Genomic DNA, 14,645 nt, shown 5'->3' on the forward strand with positions numbered 1-14,645 from the left:
TCCCTTCCGTACCACAGCGTGGTCCACTTTATGTATTTGTCGTCATAGCTTTTGATAGGGTATTATTGCTCCTTGATGGCATCTCAGAAGGAATTCCAAGTGGTGTGGCTGAAAATAGTGAGCCCATACTTTCATCCTTCTACTCGCAATAGGTTTCCCACTAGTCCTTGACATGGGGGGCTGCTTTGAGAAGAGCGAAAATAATATTTTCCCAACTGGAAAAATCATGAACAGAAAAATAACCCTCTAGTATATTTAACCATTTGTCTACGGCATCTGCATCTATCTAACCCTCAAATATGGGGATTTCAAAGTAGCTGATGGAAGCCGATGGAAGCCGATGCGTCGCCTCTAGGTAGTCGCTGAAGGATCTGGGCAAAGTTTTCTATCATCGCGTTCCTTTGTCGCTCGAGGGCTTCTTCGAGCAAGATTTTGATAGGATCTCTTACCCCCTCATCTCTCTTTTCATCCGCCATGGGAGGTCATCGGGATTTGCAAGGCTAGTCTTGCAAAGGTTCGACTAGTTCAAGCCCTAACTCCTTATATCCTGAACTCGTTGGGGACATGCAAAGAAAATCATAGAAAGAGTAGACCACTCTGATACCACTGATCCAGATTTAAATAGGAACACAACAAATTACAGAGATAACCATAAATACAACGATGCATCAGAAATAATACTTCATTTCATTACTGTAAAATGCTGAAATATGATTACAAACAGAAATAGAAATAAACTAGCTAGGGCTATGGTAGCTTATCTCTGAGAAGATATGTGGCAGCTACATGCCTCTGAAATGAGTTACAATGAGGTTTGAAGGCCTATTTGTTGTTGAGAAACAATGGAAAACCCTAAACATCCAAAAGCCTAACCCTAGAAGATGAAACACCAAAATGTGGGCCCCGATTGGGTAAATTGGTACATCAACTTTCCGTGGTTGTAACTTTGGCATTCGATCTTCATTTGACACGTAAAATAGCTCATTAGAAAGATCTATCCGAGGACTATCAGTTAGGGTTTTCCCAAAAAACGTCGTTTATGGCCTCAAAACGGCTCTGGAAGTTTAGGACCCGAAAAAACTGCTAAAAATAGTAAATTGTGCTACAATTACAGAAACTGAAAACTGAAAGAGACAATTGTGGGGGTCCAAGTGGGATAGGTGGGTGGCCACCAACATCCACCTGGATCATTCCTTCCCCCTTAAGAAGCAATGGTCCCCATTGCGTTGAGTTCCTCCATCTGTTGAACTTGGTCCCTAGTGAGTTGTTTTGCAACCTCTGTTGTGTCCAGTAATGGTGGGAAGCATGGTCAACGATGGTCGACATTGAACACTCGATGCAAGCGAAGGAATGGGGGAATGTTGTGGTCCAAAGCATTGTTTCCCGCAGCATTGGTACTAGTGTAAGGACCATGTCGGAGTGGTCTGAGGTTCTGATGGGCTCTTGTAAGGCATTCTTTCTGCAAACGCAACCAGACTTTGTTGCCCACTTGAAACTTGCGTGGTACCTGCTAGTGCAACAGTGTCCCTGTGGGTGAGGAGAAGATGATTTTGTCTGTTTTGATGACCGTATCCATCTGCTACAGCGTGGAGGATCCCTTCGCGGGGGTCATGGATGTGGCGACGATCTTCCCCTTACTTTGAGAGCGAACCAGATAGAAAATAAATTTCCTAGTCTGCGAGATTATCTTACTGCATTTCTTAGCAGAGATCAAAGAGGTGGTGGTAGGTGGGGCTACCTCCGGTATCCTGTATAATGAATTATTCAAAGAAATAATAACATTACAGGGCCTTGATTCATACACAGCATGTCGCCTCCATAAGTATGGTTAGCCTAATAGTACATCACAAACATCCAAAGGTGCAACATCACGCAATACCTCATCTGTGAAGGGCTTAATGCTGTAGGGAAGATGGCACTCCTGGCGGACTCAGAGATCTCGTCCTTGGTGAAGCCACCAATATTGTACGGTTGTGGGTGTGGTGTAGTTGGTAGGCCCAACCGCTTCACGACCTCTGCTGAAATGAGGTTCTTTTGGATCCCACTATTAACAATGAATTGCAGCGGTGAACCCTTCACCCACATCTATCAGTGGAAATGACACTCCCCCTCCTCTGGATCTTCGGGTTCATTCTTCTAGATCTTAGAGGTGGCAACAATGGCATTGGGCTCCACATCAATGATCTGCTTCCCTTTGCCATTCCCATTGTCAGGTTCTGACTTAGGGTCGGAACATGCATCTGATTCTGAGGCCTTCAACTCAGCCACCAGCGACTGCTTCGTCCAACACTCACATGTGTTGTGAGTGGGGCTCTTATGGAACTCACACCACTTTCCTGTATCCTTCTTCTACTTCGTGGTGTTGTTCTTTTCTTGTGGCTTCGACGGGTTATCTTGGGTTGCCCCATCTTGGCGTTTTCCTTGGTTTTGTGATTTGGGGAAGCCTTTCCCTTGCTTTGGATTCGCAGATCCAAAGTCTCGCTTCTTCTATTTAAACTTTTGCTCGATTTTGACAGCATATCGGTATGCCGTGTCAAGCGAGGAGATTTTCATGAACTCTATCTCGTCTTGGATGTAACTATGTAGGCAGCCAAAATATTTGTGTACCAAACGCAGCTCAAAGTCCTTGATACCCAACTGTGTGCAAAGGGTATGAAAAATGTTTGTGAACTCTGGCACATCTTGGTCCCTTCCCTACCGCAGCGTGGTCCAGTTTATGTATTTGTCCTCATAGCTTTTGACAGGGTAGTACTTCTCCTTGACGGCATCTCGGAAGGAATTCCAAGTGGGTGTGGCTGAAAATAGTGAGCATGTACTTTCATCCTTCTACTCGTAGTAGGTTTCCAACTAGTCCTTGACGTGGGGGGCTGCTTTGAGAAGAGCAAAAATAGTCTTTTCCCGACTGGAAAAATCATGAACAGAAAAATAACCCTCCAGTAGATTTAACCATTTATCTACGACATCTGCGTCTATCTGACCCTCAAATATGTGGATTTCAAAGTTAACTTGTACCTTAAAGGGTGTGGCATTTCCAAAGTAGTTGCTAGAAGCCAATGCATCGCCTCTGGGTAGCAACTGAAAGATCTGGGCAAAGTTGTCCATCATTGCGTTCCTTTGTTGCTCGAGGGATTTTTCAAGCAAGATTTTGATAGGATCTCTTATCCCCTTGTCTTTCTTTTCATTCGCCATGGGAGGTCATTGGGATTTGCGAGGCTAGTCTTTCAAAGGTTCGACCAGTTCAAGCCCTAACTCATTATATCCTGACCTCGTTGGCGACATGCAAAGAAAAACAAAGAAAGAGCAAACCGCTCTAATACCACTGATCCAGATTTAAACAGGAACACAAAAAATTACAGAGATAACCATAAATACAATGATGCAGCGGAAATAATACTTCATTTCATTACTGTAAAATGCTGAAATATGCTTACGAATAGAAATGGAAATAATCCAGCTAGGGCGACGGTAGCTTATCTCTAAGAAGAGGTGTGGCGGCTACATGCCTCTGAACTGAGTTACAATGAGGCTCGAAGGCATATTTGTTGTTGAGAAACAATGGAAAACCCTAAACATCCAAAAACCTAACCCTAGAAGATGAAACGCCAAACTGTGGGCCCCAATTGGGTAAATTGGTACATCAATTCCCCGTGGTCATAACTTTGGCATTCGATCTCTGTTTGATGCGTACAATAGCTCGTTAGAAAGATCTACCCAAGGGATATAACTTTGAGAAGAGCTATTTTGCTCTCGGATTTCCAAAAAAATGTAGTTTTGGGCCTCAAAACGGCTCTGAAAGTTCAGGACCCGAAAAAATTGCTAAAAATAGTAAATTGTGCTACAATTACAGAAACTGAAAAACTGAAAGAGACAGTTGTGGGGGTCCACGTGGGATAGGTGGGTGGACACCAACATCCACCTCGATCATTCCTCCCCCCTTTGGAAGCAATGGTCCCCATTACGTTGAATTCCTCCATCTGCTGAAATTGGTCCCTGGTGAGTTGTTCTGCAACCTCTGTTGTGTACAGTAATGGTGGGAAGCATGGTTGACGACAGTCCACATTGAACACTCGGTGCAATCGAAGGAATGGCGGAATGCTGTGCTCCAAAGCATTGTTTCCCGCAGCATTGGTACTAGTGTAAGGACCATGTCAGAGTGGTCTGAACTTCTTATGGGCTCTTGTAAGGCGTTCTTTCTGCAGATGCAACCAGACTTTATCGCCCACTTGAAACTTGTGTGGTACCTGATAGTGCAACGGTGTCCCTGTGGGTGAGGAGAAGATGTTTCTGTCTGTTTTTATGACTGTATCCATTTGTTGTTGCTGCGTGGAGGAACCCTTCAAGGGGGTTATGGATGTGGTGACGATCTTCCCCTTACTTTGGGAGCAAACTAGATAGAAAATAAATTTCCTAGTCTGTGAGATTATCTTACTTCATTTCTTGGCAGAGATCAAAGAGGTGGCAGTAGGTGGGGCTACCTACGGTATCCTGTATAATGAATTATTCAAAGAATTAATAACAGTGTGGGGCCTTGATTCATACACAGCATGTCGCCTCCATAAGTATGGTTTCCCTAATAGTACATCACAAACATCCAGAGGTGTAACATCACACAATACCTCATATGTGAAGGGCTTGATGCTGTAGGAAAGGTGGCACTGCTGGCGGACTCGGAGATCTCGTCCTTGGTGAAGCCACCTGATACTGTATGGTTGCAGGTGTTGTGTAGTCGGTAGGCCCAACCGCTTCACTACCTCTGCTGAAATGAGGTTCTTTTGGCTTCCACTGTCAACAATGAATTGCAGCGACGAACCCTTCACCCACATCTCTGAGTGGAAAAGATGTCCCCCTCCTCTGGATCTTCGGGCTCATTCTTCGGGATCTTGGCAGTGGCAACAGTGGCGCTGGGCTCCGCGTCAATGATCTGCTTCCATTTTCCATTCCCATTGTTGGGTTCTGACTCAGGGTCAGAACATGCATCTGATTCTCAGGCCTTCAACTCGGCCACCAGTGACTGCTTCGTCCAACACTCACTTGTGTTGTGAGTGGGGCTCTTATGGAACTCACACCACTTTCCTGTGTCCTTCTTCGACTTTGTGGTGTTGTTCTTTTCTTGTGGGTTCGACATGTTGTCTTGGGTTGCCCCGTCTTGGCTTTTTCCTTGGTTCTTTGATTTGGGGAAGCCTTTCCCTTGCTTCGAATTCGCAGATCCAAAGTCTCGCTTCTTCTGTTTAAACTTTTGCTTGATTTTGACAACGTATCGGTACGTCGTTCCGAGCGAGGAGATGTTCAGGAACTCCATTTCGTCCTGGATGTATTTTTGTAGGCAGTCACAGTATTTCAGTACCAAATGCATCTCAGAGTCCTTGATACCCAACTGTGTGCGAAGGGTATGAAAAATGTTTGTGAACTTTGACACATCTTGGTCACTTCCCTGCCGCAGCATGGTCCACTTTATGTATGTTTCCTCATAGCTTTTGATAGGGTAGTACTACTCCTTGACGGCATCTTGGAAGGAATTCAAAGTGGGTGTGGCTGAAAATATTGAGCCCGTACTTTCATCCTTCTACTCGCAGTAGGCTTCCCATCAGTCCTTGACGTGGGGGGCTTCTTTGAGAAGAGAAAAAATAATCTTTTCCCGACTGGAAAAATCATGAGCAAAAAAATAACCCTCTAGTAGATTTAAACATTTATCTACGGCATCTTCATCTATCTCACCCTCAAATATGGGGATTTCAAAGTTAAGTTGTACCTTAAAGGGTGTGGCGTTTCCAGAGTGGCTGCTGGAAGCCGATGCGTCGCCTTTGGGTAGTTGCGGAAGGATCTGGGCAAAGTTGTCCATCATCGCATTCCTTTGTCACTCAAGGGCTTCTTTGAGCAAGATTTTGATAATATCTCCTGCCCCCTGGTCTTTCTTTTCATCTGCCATGGGAGGCCGTCGGGATTTGCGAGGCTAGTCTTACAAAGGTTCGACCAATTCAAGCCCTAACTCCTTATATCCCAACCTCATTGGGGACATGCAAAGAAAAACAGAGAAAGAGCAGACCACTCTGATACCACTGATCTGGATTTAAATAGAAATGCAACAAATTACAAAGAACGATAAATACAGTGATGCAGCGGAAATAATACTTCATTTCCTTATTGTAAAATGCTGAAATATGCTTACAAATAGAAACGCTTACAATAGAAATGGAGATAAACCAACTAGGGCGATGGTAGCTTATCTCTGAGAAGAGATGTAGCGGCTAAATGCCTTTGAACTGAGTTACAATGAGGCTCGAAGGCCTATTTGTTGTTGAGAAACAATGGAAAACCCTAAACATCCAAAAACCTAACCCTAGAAGATGAAACGACAAATTGTGGGCCCCGATTGGGTAAATTGGTACATCAACTTCCCGGGGTCGTAACTTTGGCATTGGATCTCCATTTGACGCGTACAATAGCTCATTAGAAAGATCTATCCAAACACTATAACTTTGGGAAGAGAAAATTGGGCCATAGTTTTCCGAGAAAACGTCGTTTAGGGCCTCAAAACAGCTCTGTAAGTTCAGAACTCAGAAAAACTACTAAAAATAGTAAATTGTGCTACAATTACAGAAACTGAAAAACTGAAAGAGACAGTTGTGGGGGTCTCAGTGGGATAGGTGGGTGGCCACCAACATCCACTTGGATCATTCCTCCCCCCTTAGGAAGCAATGGTCCCCATTACGTTGAGTTCCTCCATCTATTGAACGTGGTCCCTGGTGAGTTGTTCTGCAACCTCTGTTGTGTCTAGTAATGGTGGGAAGCATGGTCGACGACGGTCCACATTGAACACTCAGTGCAAGCGAAGGAATGGGGGAATGTTGTGCTCCAAAGCATTGTTTCCCACAACATTGGTACTATTGTAAGGACCATATCGAAGTGGTTTGAGCTTCTGATGGGCTCTTGTAAGGCGTTCTTTCTGCAGATGCAACCAGACTTTGTCGCCCACTTGAAACTTGCGTGGTACCTGATAGTGCAACGGTGTCCCTGTGGGTGAGGAGAAGATGTTTTTGTCTATTTGCATGAGCATATCCATCTGCTACTGCGTGGAGGAACCCTTCGCGAGGGTCATGGATGTGGCGACGATCTTCCCCTTACTTTGGGAGCGAACCAAACAGAAAATAAATTTCCTAGTCTATGAGATTATCTTACTACATTTCTTAGCAGAGATCAAAGAGGTGGCGGTAGGTGGGGCTACCTCCAGTATCCTATATAATGAATTATTCAAAGAAATAATAACAGCACGTGGCCTTGATTCATACACAACATGTCACCTCCATAAGTATGGTTGGCCTAATAGAACACCACAGACATCCAGAGGTGCAACATCACACAATACCTCATCTGTGAAGGGCTTGATGCTATAGGGAATGTGACACTACTAGTGGACTCTGAGATCTCGTCCTTGGTGAAGCCACCTGATACTATACAACTGCAGGTGTGGTGTAGTCGGTAGGCCCAACATCTTCATGACCTCTACTGAAATGAGGTTCTTTTGGCTCCCACTGTCAACAATGAATTGCAGCGGCGAACCCTTCACCCACATCTGTGAGTGGAAAAGATGCCCCCCCTCCTCTCGATCTTCAGGCTCATTCTTCTGGATCTTGGCAGTGGCAATAGTGGCGCTAGGCTTCATGTGAATGCATCTGATTATGAGGCCTTCAACTCGGCCACCAGCGACTGCTTGGCCCGACACTCACTTGTGTTGTGAGTGGAGCTCTTATGGAACTCGCACCACTTTCCTGTGCCCTTCTTTCACTTCATGGTGTTGTTATTTTCTTGTGGCTTCCACGGGTTGTCTTGGGTTGCATTGTCTTGGCTTTGTCCTTGGTTCTGTGATTTGGGGAAGCCTTTCTCTTGCTTCGAAGTCGCAGATCCAAAGTCTCGCTTCTTCTGTTTAAACTTTTGCTTGATTTTGACAGCGTATTGGTAGGTCGTGCCTAGCGAGGAGATGTTCAGGAACTCCATCTCGTCCTGGATGTATCTATGTAGGTAGCTATGGTATTTGAGTTCCAAATGCAGCTCAGAGTCCTTGATACCCAACTGTATGCGAAGGGTATGAAAAATTTTTGTGAGCTCCGGCACATCTTGGTCCCTTCCCTATCACACTGTGGTCCACTTCATGTATTTGTCCTCATAGTTTTTGACAGGGTAGTACTACTCCTTGACGGAATCTTGGAAGGAATTCCAAGTGGGTGTGGCTGAAAATAGTGAGCCTATACTTTCATCCTTCAGCTCACAGTAGGTTTCCCACCAGTCCTTGATGTTGGGGGCTGCTTTGAGAATAGTGAAAATAATCTTTTCCCTACTAGAAAAATCATCAATAGAAAAATAACCCTCTAGTAGGTTTATCCATTTATCTACAGCATCTGCATCTATCTGACCCTCAAATATGGGGATTTCAATGTTAACTTGTACCTTAAAGGGTGTAGCGTTTCCAGAGTAGCTGCTGGAAGCCAATGCGTCGCCTCTGGCTAGCCACTGAAGGATCTGGGCAAAGCTGTCCATCATCGCGTTCCTCTGTTGCTCGAGGGTTTCTTCAAGAAAGATTTTGATAGGATGTCCTACCCCCTCGTATTTATTTTCATCCGCCATGGGAGGCCGTCGGGATTTGCGAGGCTAGTCTTGCAAAGGTTCGACCAGTTCAAGCCCTAACTCCTTATATCCCGACCTCGTTGGGGACATGCAAAGAAAAACAGAGAAAGAGAAATCCGCTCTGATACCACTGATCTAGATTTAAACAGGAACACAACAAATTACAGAGATAACAATAAATACAGCGATGCAGTGGAAATAATATTTCATTTCATTATTGTAAAATGCTGAAATATGCTTATGAACAGAAATGGAAATAATCTAGCAAGGGCGATGGTAGCTTATCTGTGAGAAGAGATGTGGCGGCTACATGCCTCTGAATTGAGTTACAATGAGGCTCGAAGGAATATTTGTTGTTGAGAAACAATGGAAAACCCTAAACATCCAAAAACCTAACCCTAGAAGATGAAACACCAAATTGTGGGCCCCGATTGGGTAAATTGGTACATCAACTTCCCGGGGTCGTAACTTTGTCATTCAATCTTCATTTGACGCGTACAATAGCTCGTTAGAAAGATCTATCTGAGGACTATAACTTTAGGAAGAGAAATATGGGATTAGGACTGATGTTTCTCTTAGTTTTCCCAAAAAAAACGTCGTTTAGGGCCTCAAAACAGCGCTGGAAGTTCTAGACCCGAAAAAAACTGCTAAAAATAGTAAATTGTGCTACAATTACAAAAACAGAAAGAGATAGTTGTGGGGGTCCAAGTGGGATAGGTGGGTGGCCACTAACATCCACTTGGATCAAAACCAGTGCATTGATGATCAAAATTGCATAATTTTGATGAAAGAGGGAGGGATACTAGCTGAGGGAGCTGCGCATTACACAGTATCAACAATAAATGAGGTAACCTAAGGCTTGAGACTGTGCAATGTGTAGTTCAACCGGGGCACTGTCACGAAGAGACTGTGCATTGTACAATCTCAATGGCCTAGGCGGCAGGATTGAGCCCTGGGACTACACAATGTTCAATTGGGCTAGCTTGTATAGTGCATTGCGTAGTCTTAAAGGCCAATCCTCAGCTTGATCTTCAAACTTGCTCAATGCCCAGCTAGGCAAGTCAGTGCATGGCCACTAGAAGTGTAAATCTTCCTAGTGAAGGTGTGGGAAACAAGAAGATCTAAGAGATAATACAAGTTAAAACATGGATCTGAATAAGTATGGATATATCAATGTGAATCAAGTGCACAAACTCAACAAACATAAGGAAAAACATATATGTGAGGAGAGTCACTAAAACAATGATTGCTGGTGTGAAAAAACAAGAAAATCGATGCAACAATTATGAAAGGTGAATGAAAAACTGAAACAACACTTCCACAAACTAATAGAATTTAAAACACTAGTAATCATGAAGAGAAACAAGAAAAACAACACTCATCGAAGTGAAACAACAAAAAACGACAGAAAAAAATAGCAAAAGACGACAAACACAAAACTCACCCAACAAAGCGATGCAAACTCCACCGAAGGCTTCTTGATACCCTTGGGAATGCTAGAGATCCAAAATCGAATGTACAAATGAGTTCTAGAGACGTCTATTAAATATATTTAGGCATATTGGGGTTTCTGACGCGCATGCCTAAAATCAAGGAAAAAATGACACTTGGTGGGAATTTGTAAAAATAGGGACTGTGCCACCTTTAGGAAAGTAATGAAGAATCCCTATTTTCTAGGGATTTCTTTTTCTCTTTTTTTTTTTTCTTTTTTCTTTTTCGGGAAACTTGTCATGCACATTGCAAAGGAAGATTGCATAATTTTGGGGAACTAGGCAGCTTCCTGACTCAATGCATTTCATAGTTTTTGAGCTCAAGGAATGGATTGTGTTGTTTCTTAGCTTAGTGTTGGGCTGCCATCCATGACTGTGCAGTTCTCAAGCTCAAAGCTGAGCTTCCTATTAAGATTGCGCAATTTCCATCACCAAGGCTAGCTTGCCCTCATGGATTGGACAGTTTCTTGAGGTTAGCTTGTAACTAAAAATATCAGATAAGTGTGAAAACAACAAAAAATAAGCACAACATAAAAAGATAAGTCTTAATAAAATCATGAATAATTGAGGAGAGTAAAATATAAGCTCGTGCAAATAGAAAGGAAGGCTCCAAAATCAAAGCATATGCAAAATTTTGGAGACAAAATTAAAAGAAGGAAAAACACCACCTGCTGCGCCAAGGTAAATTACATTTTCAATTAAATACTTTTAATTATATTTAATTTTAAATAAAATTGTGGTATATAACATACTTGAAACTTTTCATAGGCTCCCCACGACTTCGAAAGCCACCAAGGCAAGGTTTGAGAAGCATGGGAAACACAAACTAGGTCAGGGCAGATATTTGAAGTTACAAGCACGAGTTGTAAGTACCCAAACATCTTAACAATATTATTTGTTATATCACCTTCCAACTATTTGGGAATTAGCTATCCAATAACAAAAATCAATACTCTTAGCATTGGAGGGCGACGAGTTTGGAACCCAAGCCACAGAGGAATACTTTCAGCTTGGTTTCAAGTTCGACTTTCAAGCTATTGTTGATCGCCGAGTAAAAATGGGATAAACTCCAAGGTCTAGTTTGATGGACAAGGTAAATAAAAATCAATCCACATTAACCTTTCATTACTTTTAAAATAGAATCATGTTTGATGTCGTCCATAATTGTAACGTTTTTCTTTGTTTTAAGCAGGGGAGAAACAATATCAACGATAATACGTTGATAGTGGAGTGCAGCCAAAACATGGTGCTCCCATGTAGCCCCATGACAGTGGGGTGCAACCTGATGGTATTTTTTCATATGATGCCCACAATGGTAATTTTACGATTGTGCTTATAAATTTTATGATAATAATTTATGATTGTGTACTTATCAATTTTGTGCTTTGAATGGAAGAGCTCATCACACATGAGGATCCTCTATATTGCCTTTGAATGAGTCATTTGAATTGTTGGGTAGCTTAAACTTTTATTCCTTTAAAAAGAGGATTATGATTAATATTTAATTGCAAATGGTGTATTAATTATAACCTTTCTTGTTTCAACTCCAAATTAGGTAGAGGATGAGGCTAGACAAGAAACTAATTCGCCTACCTCTGCTACTCAAGCAGGTAAAGAACGCTCTAATTCTCTTTTTATTAATGAAATACTTGTAATAATAATAACAAAAAATATCAATTTGACATTTATTTCTTATTGTAGCTGATCATTCACGCCTCTTGCAGTAATCTCCATTTCATGAGTACATGACCAAGCTTTCAAGATTATTTCCAGAGGCCATAACAATTGAAGAGGAAAAAGAAACTAATGTCCTCGTTTCTTAATTCATGTAAAAAAAATGAAAAATAAATGTTTGAATTAGTTATATAAATAGAAACATCAACATATTTTTTATGATAAAATTTATTGAGATGAAGTATTTTGTGTCTATGATTAATGAATGAATATATGTTAAATGTTAATGAATGATTCCTATATGTTTCTTTATGTACAAAATTGATAAAAATGGTAATGTTTGTTTTAATAAAAATAAAACCCATTGGTCAACTCTACAAAAGAGAGTCTGAAACAGGAGAGTCTGGCTCTACAGAACGCTCTACATTGTTCATCAACATTACACATTAAATAGAATACATGGTTTTAGGGAAGTTAGAATAGCATCCTAAGAAATAGAAACTAATTCCTATCCTGAGGCTATGTGAACCAACTCTACCTATTCTAGGATATTCTCCATTATCTTCAACGCTCCCCCTCAATGGAGAATGGGTTCACATATATCCCTAACATCTCCCTAAACATTTGAAATTTTACTTTTCCAAGGGGCTTAGTGAAAATGTCCGCAACATTATCACATGTATTACAATATTCCAAATGAATTTCTTTAGACTGCACTTTCTCCCTGACAAAATGAAATTGAGTATCAATATGTTTAGTGTTTTTGTGAAACACCGGATTGCTGGTGAGCTTGATTGAACTTTGATTGTCGCATCTGATTGTTGTTGAAACTGTCTGTTCTTCCCCGACATCCTGGAGAAGTCTCTGCAACCAAACCGCCTCGCACGTTGTTGCACACATGGCTTGATACTTTGCTTCTACTGAGGACAAGGAGACTATGTTATGCTTCTTTCTGCTCCATGTGATCACCCTAGATCCAAAACTGAATGCATAACTTGTTATATATTTGCGATCATCTACATTTGTTGCCTAATCTGAATCTGCAAATCCTGCCAATGTAACATCAGAAGAGTCAGTGTAAATAATTCCATAATCTACAGTACCTTGTAGATACCTCAAAACATTCTTCGCTGCATTCTAGTGGCTTTCAAGTGGCTTAGACATAAATTGTCTTAACACACTGACTGCATAAGCCAAATCAGGTCTAGTGGTGGTTAGGTAGATCAGACTCCCAACCAGTTGTCTGTAAAGTGTTGCATCCGCCACTTTTGAGCCATCCTCACACTGCAATTTGATGTTCTGCTGTAATGGTACCAGTGTAGGTTTACACTTATCCATTCTAAACTTTTATAACAGGCCTTTGACATACTTTGCTTGAGACAGAAATGTTTGACCTGAATCTCTCCAGATCTTGAGACCTAACCAGTATCTGAGTTCACCGAGATGCTTCATCTCAAACATCTATGACATCTGTTGCTTGATTTCATCAATTAGATATATAGCATCACCTATAATTATCAAATCATCTACATATAATGAAATCAGCACTACGCGGCCTTGTTCATCTTTCATGGTGTAAAGATTAGGGTCATTCTTACTTCTATGATAGCCAGCTTGTAGAAAAAATGAATCAATTTTCTCATACCACGACCTGGGAGCTTGTTTTAGTCCATAGAGTGCTTTCTTCAACCTACAGACTAAATGTTCTTTTCCCTTTTGGACAAACCCTTCTGGTTGCTCTAAATAAACCTCTTCTTTCAGTTCTCCATTCAGAAATGCAGACTTTACATCTAGTTGGTGCATCATCCAATGTTTCTTAGTAGCTAAAGCAATTAACATTCTGATGGTGTTCAATTTAGCTACAGGGGCAAAGGTTTCTTCATAATCTATCCCTTCTTTTTGTGTATACCCCTTTGCAACCAACCTAGCTTTTAGTTTTTCTATAGTTCCATCTGCATTGATTTTCGGTTTATATAACCATTTGCAACCTATGACTTGTTTTCCTCTAGGGAGTTCTACCAATTCCCAAGTGTTGTTTCTGATTATTGAATCATATTCCTGTTCCATGGCTATTTTCCATTCATTACTTTCATTTGCTTCTTTATAACTAGATGGTTCAACAAAATTCATCATACTAGTTATAAATGCATTTTCCTTATATCTTGCAAGCATTTGAACTTTCCTACCTGATCTCCTGAGTGGTGGGGTGGTGGTTTCAAACCTTATTTCTTCTTGCTACTGCTGTTGTTGTTGTTGTTGTTGTTGCTGTTGTTGTTCATCCTTTGCCTTTGTTTGCTATTGATCCTAATTATTCTCTTCAAAGTACGGAATGTCCCATCCATCATAGTGCTCATCAGTTTCTTCACTATCCTGCTCATGGAATTTAACATCTCTACTAACAAAGATCTTGTGAGTAGAGGGATTAAATAATATGTATGCTTTATATGACGAAAAATACCCTATAAAAGTGCATTTGATGGCTTTTGAGTCTAATTTCTTTCTATCTTCCTTTGGTATGTGGGAAAATGATTTACATCCAAATATTCTTAAGTGTTTTATTGTAGGCTTATATCCATACAAAGATTCAAAAGGAGTTTTAAACTCAATACTTCTTGTAGGAATCCTATTTTTTAAATAAACCGCAGTACTCACTGCTTCAGCCCAAAAACCATTTGAAAGATTCTTACCTTTCAGAATACTTCTCGCACATTCCACCAGAGTTTTGTTCTTCCTTTCTGTTACTCCATTCTATTGTGGAGTATGGGGTACTGTGAACTGCTGCAAAATTCCATGATCTTTACAATACCTAATCAGCTCGTCCTTCTTGTATTCTCCCCCTTGATCAAAGCGGAGATTTTTTAT

This window comes from Pinus tabuliformis, chromosome 3_2, assembly GCF_031772625.1.
Source record: "Pinus tabuliformis cultivar Carrire ecotype Pingquan chromosome 3_2, CPIR1, whole genome shotgun sequence".
In the NCBI taxonomy this organism is placed as follows: domain Eukaryota; kingdom Viridiplantae; phylum Streptophyta; class Pinopsida; order Pinales; family Pinaceae; genus Pinus; species Pinus tabuliformis.